Source organism: Cryptomeria japonica, chromosome 8, assembly GCF_030272615.1.
Source record: "Cryptomeria japonica chromosome 8, Sugi_1.0, whole genome shotgun sequence".
In the NCBI taxonomy this organism is placed as follows: domain Eukaryota; kingdom Viridiplantae; phylum Streptophyta; class Pinopsida; order Cupressales; family Cupressaceae; genus Cryptomeria; species Cryptomeria japonica.
In genome coordinates this window covers 101,419,728-101,428,216 of record NC_081412.1, presented here as the reverse complement: position 1 = coordinate 101,428,216, position 8,489 = coordinate 101,419,728, and positions in this window count along the sequence as shown.

Genomic DNA, 8,489 nt, shown 5'->3' with positions numbered 1-8,489 from the left:
TTAACCGGATCTGTTCCTAATAGGACATTTTTGTAAAGCTTCTAACAAGGCTTGGCTCCTAACAGGGAAAACTTCAGAATAGTTTAGAATACTTGTGGGTATTTATCCCCACTGTGGTTTTTCCCATTTGGGTTTCCATGTCAAAAATCATTGTGTCAAGTGGTGAATAGTTTTTGTGGTTATGTTTTGATATGGTTAATTTGTTTATCTAATTAAGCCACTTAGATATGTTAAGATGATTGAAAGTGATCTGAAATGTGCTTTTACTATTGTTAGTAAAGTGGTTTGATGTTTTGGTTAAATGGTTTGTGAGTTTCAGATCTATTACACTATTGTATTGGTATTTAAGTCAACCGATAAACTTGACAATGCAGTTGCAGTTTGTAGTACAATGTTTGAACCAGTTAGTTCAATGATTGAATTATGATTTGGGTTTGAGTTTGGTGAAAGTTTAGTTTATTTTCTATCTATTGATTCACCCCCCCTCTTAGTTGTTGTTTGGATCCTTATTGATTCATCATATCATCATAGTCATAGTGGTAGCAGAGGTGATGGTGATGATGAAGATCATCTAATGGATGAGGCATTACTGGTTAAAAGATTCCCTAGGGGAATAGGTAAACATAAAGGTAAATTACCCTTGAAGTGTTTCTCTTGTATTAAAATTGGACACAAAGTTACTAACTACCCTAACACTAATAAGCAAGAGAAGTTTAGGAGATTCAAAGGAAAAGGCAAGAAACATTGTTATGTTGTAGTGGATGAAGGTGTGACCAATGATGAATCAGAAGAAGATGACAATGAGGAGATAGTATTTGTTGTTGTGAAGGAGGATCTGATTGGTGAGAAGGCTTTGGTTTCTTATATGGATAACAATGATTAATGGATAATAGATAGTGGTTGCTCACACCACATGATGGGTGTTAAAAGTAATTTCTTATCCCTTGAAGAGTTTGATGGAGGTGTTATAAGATTTGGTAATAACTCTCCTTGCATGGTTAAAGGTAAAGGATCAATTTCATTAAATGGGAAGAGTAATGCAGATGATGTCTTTTGGGTTGAAGGAATAAAACATAACCTCTTGAGTGTTGGAAAACTTAATGATAAGGGATATCTACTTGAACTCAAAAGTGGAGTGTGCAGGATTCTTGGAAATAATGGAGAATTGATTGCTACTGGGAAGAAGACTAGAGGTACTCTATTTCATCTGAATACTAATATAAATGATTGGTTGGTGGAGAAGATTGAAGACAACTAGTTGTGGCACAAGATATTTTGTCATGTCAATTTTGATAATTTGATTAAAGTTAGTAAGTCAAGTATTGTGAGAGGTTTGCCCTAGCTTGTGAAATCAGACAATGTGTTATGCAAGGATTGTGAGATGGGTAAGATGACCTCTATATCTTGTAAGAGTAAGTCTTTCTCTTCAGAGAATATTCTTGATTTGGTTCATATTGATCTTTGTGGTCCTATGAGGACTAAGAGCTATTTTGGTGATAAGTATTTTATGATCAGTAAGTTTAAAGCATTTAAAGATCTTGTTGAGAAAGATACCAAGAAGAATCTAAAATGTTTGAGATCTGACTGGGGAGATGAATTTACTCCTAATGAGTTTGTGAAGTTTTGTGATTCACAGGGAATTAAGAGGTATATGTCAGCTCCTATAACTACACAAAAGAATAGGATAGCAGAGAGAATGAATAGAATAGTTGTTGAAGTTGCTAGAACCATGATAATTCAAGGTGAAGTATCGAAGATGTTTTGGAGAGAACCAGTCAGCACTGTTGTTTATACTTTGAACCAGGTACTTGTCAAAAAGGATAATAACAAAACACCTTATGAATTATGGCATGGGAAGACTCCTAGTGGAAGTTATTTCAAAAAAATTAGGAGTAAATGTTATATTAAGAGAGACAATTACACTAAAAATTTTGATGCTAAGTGTGATGAAAGCATTTTTCTTGGTTAGTCTACAAAGAGTAAGGCATTTAAATGTTATAACAAGAGAACTAAGAAGATCATTGAGAGTAATAATGTGAAGATAGATGATCTCTCTTAGAAATTTGGAGAGACCAACAAATTTGAGCCTGAGAAAGATGAAGAAAGACTTGTGTTTATAGAACCAGAAGTACAAAAGACTGATGAGCAAAATGTTGCAGAAATAGGTGCTCAACCGATAAATGAAGAGAGCGATGAAGAACATGAAGCGAGAAAAATAGCATTAGAAGTGGTTATTCCAAGGTATTTCAGGCTAAATCACTTAGAAGAACAAATAATTGGACATAAAAATGCTGGAGTACAAACGAGGAAAATCAGAGAAAATTCTTGTTTGATTTCTACTATTGAGCCAAAAATAGTAAGAGAGGCATTAAAGGATGATGACTGGATTAATGAAATGAATGAGGAGTTGGATCAGATAGAGAAGAACAATACATGGACACTTGTTCCTAGACCGGAATACAAGAATGTGATTGGAACTAAATGGGTCCTTAGAAACAAGTTAAATGAACAAGGCAAGGTTGTGAGAAATAAAACAAGATTGGTTTGCAAAAGATATGCACAAGAAGAAGGAGAAGATTATGGTGAAACCTTTGCACCTGTGGCGAGATTGGAAGGAGTAAGAATTCTACTTTCTTATGCTACATTTAAAGGATTTAAAGTCTATCAGATGTATGTTAAATCAACTTTTCTTAATGACATCCTTGAAGAAAAAGTATACATAAAACAATCGGATATTGCACATGTTGTTGGATTGGTTGCTAGATTTCAAAAGGATGCCAAGGAGACTCACTTGGTAGCCGTGAAAAGGATATTTTGGTACCTGAAAGGCATAATAGATTATGGTTTATGGTATCCTTATAAAGGAAATTTTTCTTTGAATGTGTTTACTGATGTAGATTGGGCAGACAATGTTGATGACTGAAAAAGCACTACCAATGGAGCTTTTCTTCTTGGAGGCAGATTGGTTGCTTAGACAAGTAACAAGAAAACTTGTGTTTCTCAGTCAACAATAGAGGTTGAGTATGTTGAAGAATTAGTTAATTGCACATAGGAAATTTGGATGAGACATGTGCTTGAAGGATTCAGATTTGATATGTCTGAACTGGTAACTATTTACTATGATAATACTAGTGCAATTAATATTTCAAAAAATCATGTGTTACATGCAAGAACAAAGCACATACAATTGAAATATCATTTTCTAAGGGAAAGAGTACATGAAAAACAAGTCAGAATGGAGTATGTGACAAGCAAAGAGAAAATAGTAGACATTTTCACAAAACCATTCCCAAAGGAAATCTTTGAGTATCTCAGAGGTAAACTAGGAGTCAAACCCCTACTCAAAAAGAACTAGAATGTAGGATGCATCAATCTAGTGGGCTTCATGACTATTTTTCACTTTGGATTGATGAGATGTAGGATACTCTGTATGAGGAGCATCTTAGATGAGTTTGCAAACATGTTGAAGACAACAACAGTAGATTTGATGATTTGTGATTCTTATGCACCTTTAGCATAGTTGTCAAAGGGGGAGAAGAAATATGATTAGTCATAAGAGAAGACATATGATTAGGAGGAGAAGATGTGTAATTGAAGATAAAGTGTAACCAACAGATGAGGTGCAGCAGAGAAGAGAAGAGTTGTAGAGGAGGTCAAGAATAGAGAAGAACAATATGAGTTGAGAATGTTGATTTTTAGTGTTGCCATAAATGCCAAAGGGGGATATTGTTGGCATGTTTGGCATAACTCATACAGATGGAGAATGATGACTAAACCGGTAGAGGAAAGATGACATGATCAATTATTTTGTTGTCATTGATGGCAACCAGGGCCAACTAATGTTTGATGATGTTTATAGATGGTTTTTGATGATTGACTTGTTGGCTAAGTGATTTAGTCTACCAGAGTTAGAGTTTGACAGTTTGACAAGGTTTACCAGCAAGACTGGGAATTAGGACCTTAACTGGTAAAGAAGATAAGTTTTGATGGAATCAGGTGATTGGCGATGTTTGGTGACTTGTTGTTTGATACATAAGATTTTATGATGGATTTGAGTATGTAATTGGAACCACATCCTATGATGATTACCGAAAGCCATGTTTTAAATTTTTGATGAAGTTTTGCCAAGGTTTAAGAAGGGTTTAAGGACCAGTAAATAATTCTCTTGACTAGTAATGATTTTTGGTTTGGTGGTGATCTACATCAAGTTCACATGTTGATGATAATGTGGCACAAACCACGTGATGTGGTTGAAATATGATTTGGCACATTTGGAGAGAGAATTTCTTGGGAATGTGCAAAGTGCTTAACAGAATGAGCTAAGGGTTTGACTTTATACTAGATCAACTTGTTGTGATGATTTATGATCATTCAATGACTAATATTCATTTGTAATTGATTATAATGATTCATATGATGATCTGTAATGAGTTGTAAAGATCAGTGATGATCTATGTAGTAAGTTTTAGGCTTTTAATGCCAACATAGCTCTAAAGGTTATTTATATCGGTAAGGTTGATGTTTTGAAGTGTCGGTGATTTTGAGAAGTGTGAGAAGCCTAACTAGGGTGTGTGAGAAGATATATCAAAGTGATGCAGACTTAGAACTTAATTGGATCTGATCAAGCAAGAAGTTGAGTGCTATAGACAGATCATTCACTATTGTTCTCTAACAATTACAGCAGCTAAAATCCCTTAACCGGGTAGGTCCTAATAGACCTCACATTGTAAAATCCCCTAACAGGGTGACTCAATATCTGAGGTCTAAATCTTGTTGCTAGGTTGATCATAATAGATCAAAGATACTAACAGGACTGAGGTAAATCCCTTAACCGGGTGACTCCTAACAGGGTCTTCTCCTAACAGGGCATCATTGCAAGCTTCTAATCAGGCTTGGCTCCTAACAAGGTGCATTTCGAAAGAGTGCAAAATATTTGTGGGTAGCAATTCCCACTGTGGTTTTCCCTATTTGGGTTTCCACGTGAAAAATCATGGTGTTCATGTGTGGAATGCTTTTCTTGTGATGTTCATGTTTTATTTGTAATTACCAGTTAAGACAATTTATGTTTGTTTATCAAAGATCTTAAAGTCATTACCGGTATTGATGGTTAAATGGTTGATGAAGCATTCTAATCAGTTAATAAGTTGGTAATAGTGTTTGTTGGTTTGATATTGAGTTGATGGGTAGTCTTATTAATAAGTTTGCATAAGTGGAATTGTTTATCTAGATCTACTAAGAAAATCTGTTATGAAGAATTGGTCGAAGTATTGAATGTTTTCAGATTTGAGATAAAAAAAATTTGGTCTTGAAAGTTTCATTTTTTGTTAATACGTATTCACCCCCCCTCTCAGTATTAACCGGATTTGCTAAGAATAACAAAAGTGTCCACGATCCTCCGAAAAATCCACAAAATGAAAAGGGTTTTTTGGCCTCTGCAAATGGAGGCCTAATCTATAAAAATAGCTATGCACTTGCAACCTACACACAGAAAAGAGAGGAAAAGGGGTTGGGATTGGGGGTTTTCCTTTAGGTCAAACCCCAGTTTTGGAATTAACCAAATGATGAAAGAAAGTACTTGCAAGTAAATGTAAATAGAATACTGAAATGTAAGTCACTTCAAGGGAGATTGTAGATAGAGTGTAGATAGATTGGCCTTATTGAATTGAATGTTGAAAGGGATCTCCTCTCTTAATGGTTGAATCCTTGACTTTAATACAACACCTAGCCTTGAAGGGAGACTTGAGAATACTCAATGATGGAAAGAAATACTTGAATGCTTGAATGTGTGATCTCATGTATATGAACTTATGCCAAATGGGAGGGCAAATGTGACTTATTTACTCATCAATTAGGGTTAATTGATTGATTTTTCATCACATGCCGACACAGAGAAACTTTTCCCACTTTATGCAAAGTCCAATGTAGAGACAGGACAAAGGGGCCCCCAAAATAGGGCAAGGACAAGGGCACCATGTGCATGTCCTAGGAGGATAGGGGCCCTTGTCTCAAGTGATTTGGAGGGAAGAACAAGATAGTTTCAGGGGTTGAGCAAGTCTCAGGTCTCCGATCAGGCTTAGGGATTTGAATCACCAACCTGAAGACCCTAATATGGTCACAAATTGCAAGGATCAAAAATTTATGACACTACACTCTTATTGGCATGTAGACGTGATGGTATGATGAAATAATAAGTATCCAGTAGATTATTGAGAGGGGGAGGTCAATCAGTAAATAGAAAAACTGATACAAACTTTCCCAATCTCAATCTCAATCACACAAAGTAAAATTATCAATGAAATACCACTGTCAAGATGAAAACTCATAAGAAAACCGGTTGATGGTTACAACAACTTAACAGTAAAAATCATTAAACTTGTAAACATCCAAATGCTTTATCATATATCAACATACTTCATTTCTCAATGCTTCTGGTTATCATGCCTTATCAGAAATAGTTAACTAGTTAATCAAATCAACCATAAGATCATAACCATAAAAACATTCACCATATGACACAAGTATTTTTGACGTGGAAACCCAAATAGGTAAAAACCATGGTGAGATGAGACACAAGATAATATATGAACTCTTCTGAAGCTTGCCCTGATAGGAGCCAAGCTTGTTAAAGCTTTACAAAATTCCCGTTAATAATTGATCTTGTTAGGAGTCACCCGGTTAAGGGATTGACTACAAATGCCTTGTTAGAAGCAATACCCTATAAGGAGTAACCTCAGTAGAGGATTTGAAAATCCAAGCTAATGGAATACCTTGTTAGAGGATTTAATAAGTAACCAAGCTTGTTAGAGCTTACCCGGTTAGGGGATTTTAATTTTGTTGTAATTGTTAGAAAATAATAGGAGTTTGTTGATCTGTCTGAATAGAACAACATTTGCTTGATTAGATCCTTGCAAGCTCCTATCTGCCTTTACTCAAACTGCAAACTCATTATCTGGTTTGGTAACTACACACTCAACTGATCTCTGCCAACACCTTCAACTAGACAAGTTCATCGACCTTATAAACAAATCAATCACGTCGGTAACACACCAAAATCTATTTCTCTCATAGAGATTACTAACAAGTTGGTTCAAGAATGATCATTGGATTACATAGCAATCTCTACACATCAATCAAGAAAACCTCAACGTCTCCTTGATTATCACTTCATCGAGCTTAATAACTCATCACACACTTTGCATTAGATGCAATACATTTGTTGATTCCCTAGACAAACAATGTGCCAAAACATTTGAACTTGTCTTCATACAATCACCATATGTGTCACCATCATTACCGCTCAACATTAGATCATAAACCAACATAACCAATTCAACAACCTTAATCGGTTAGGGTTTAACAAAAACAACTGGTAGGGTTTACCAGTTACAAAAATAGATAAGGTTTACACCATTACACTGGTTACCGATTCTCCTCACAAATTCTTCCTACCGGTTATAGTAACAATATTATAATAATATTATTAATATCATTACTAGTTCAATTTACATCAATGACAACATAACATATCTTTATTGCAATCTTCATGCAAATTCTAGCAATCTCCCCCTTTGGCATTGATGGCAATACAAATATCTACACCATTGATTGCTATGTGATTGTGAATAGGAATTCTAGTTTACATTACCAAGTATTCACCATGCGCTCCATGTCTTCAGCTTGTCACTAGTTTTCCTTCCCATAATCACATAATTCTTCTCCCCCTTTGACAACAATGTCAAATTAAAAGTAAAACATGTAATGTCAAATTTTCAGTGTGCATCAACAACATACTACAACTTGATGCTCCCCCTGTGGAATACATCCACTTTTACACCAATCCTTGTAAAATTCTGCAAGTGGTTCAGGGACTGATGTAAGCAACATCATGCTCAACTAACCTCATGAAGCTATACAACCCATAGTTGACTTCTAAGATACTCAAATGTAGTCTTAGGTAGAGGTTTGGTAAAAATATTTGCAAGTTGTTCCTTGGTAGAAACATGCTCTAAGATAACATCTTTGCACTGAACTTTTCCCCTCAAGAGATGATACTTCAATTCAATGTGCTTGGTTCGTGCATGCAAAACATGATTCTTGGAAATATTTATAGCACTTGTATTATCACATAAAATCTTTATAGGTTTGGAAATCTTCATCTTAAAACCTTCCAAAATGTGCCTCATCCAAATAGCCTATGTGCAATTCAAATAAGTTGCAACAGACTCAGCTGTAGCAGTAAATTGTGAAGTACAAATCTGCTTTTTACTACTCCATGAAACAAGCCTTCCTCCAAGAAAAAATGCTCCACTGGTTGTTCTTTTCTAGTCATCAACATTTCCTGCCCAATCAACATCCATGTATGCCTTCAAATCAAAGTTTCCTCCATATGATACCATAATCCATAGTCAATAGTACCTTCAGGTATCTAAAAATTCTCTTGGTTGCTATCAGATGTGTTTCCTTAGGATTCTTCTGGAATCTAGCAACTA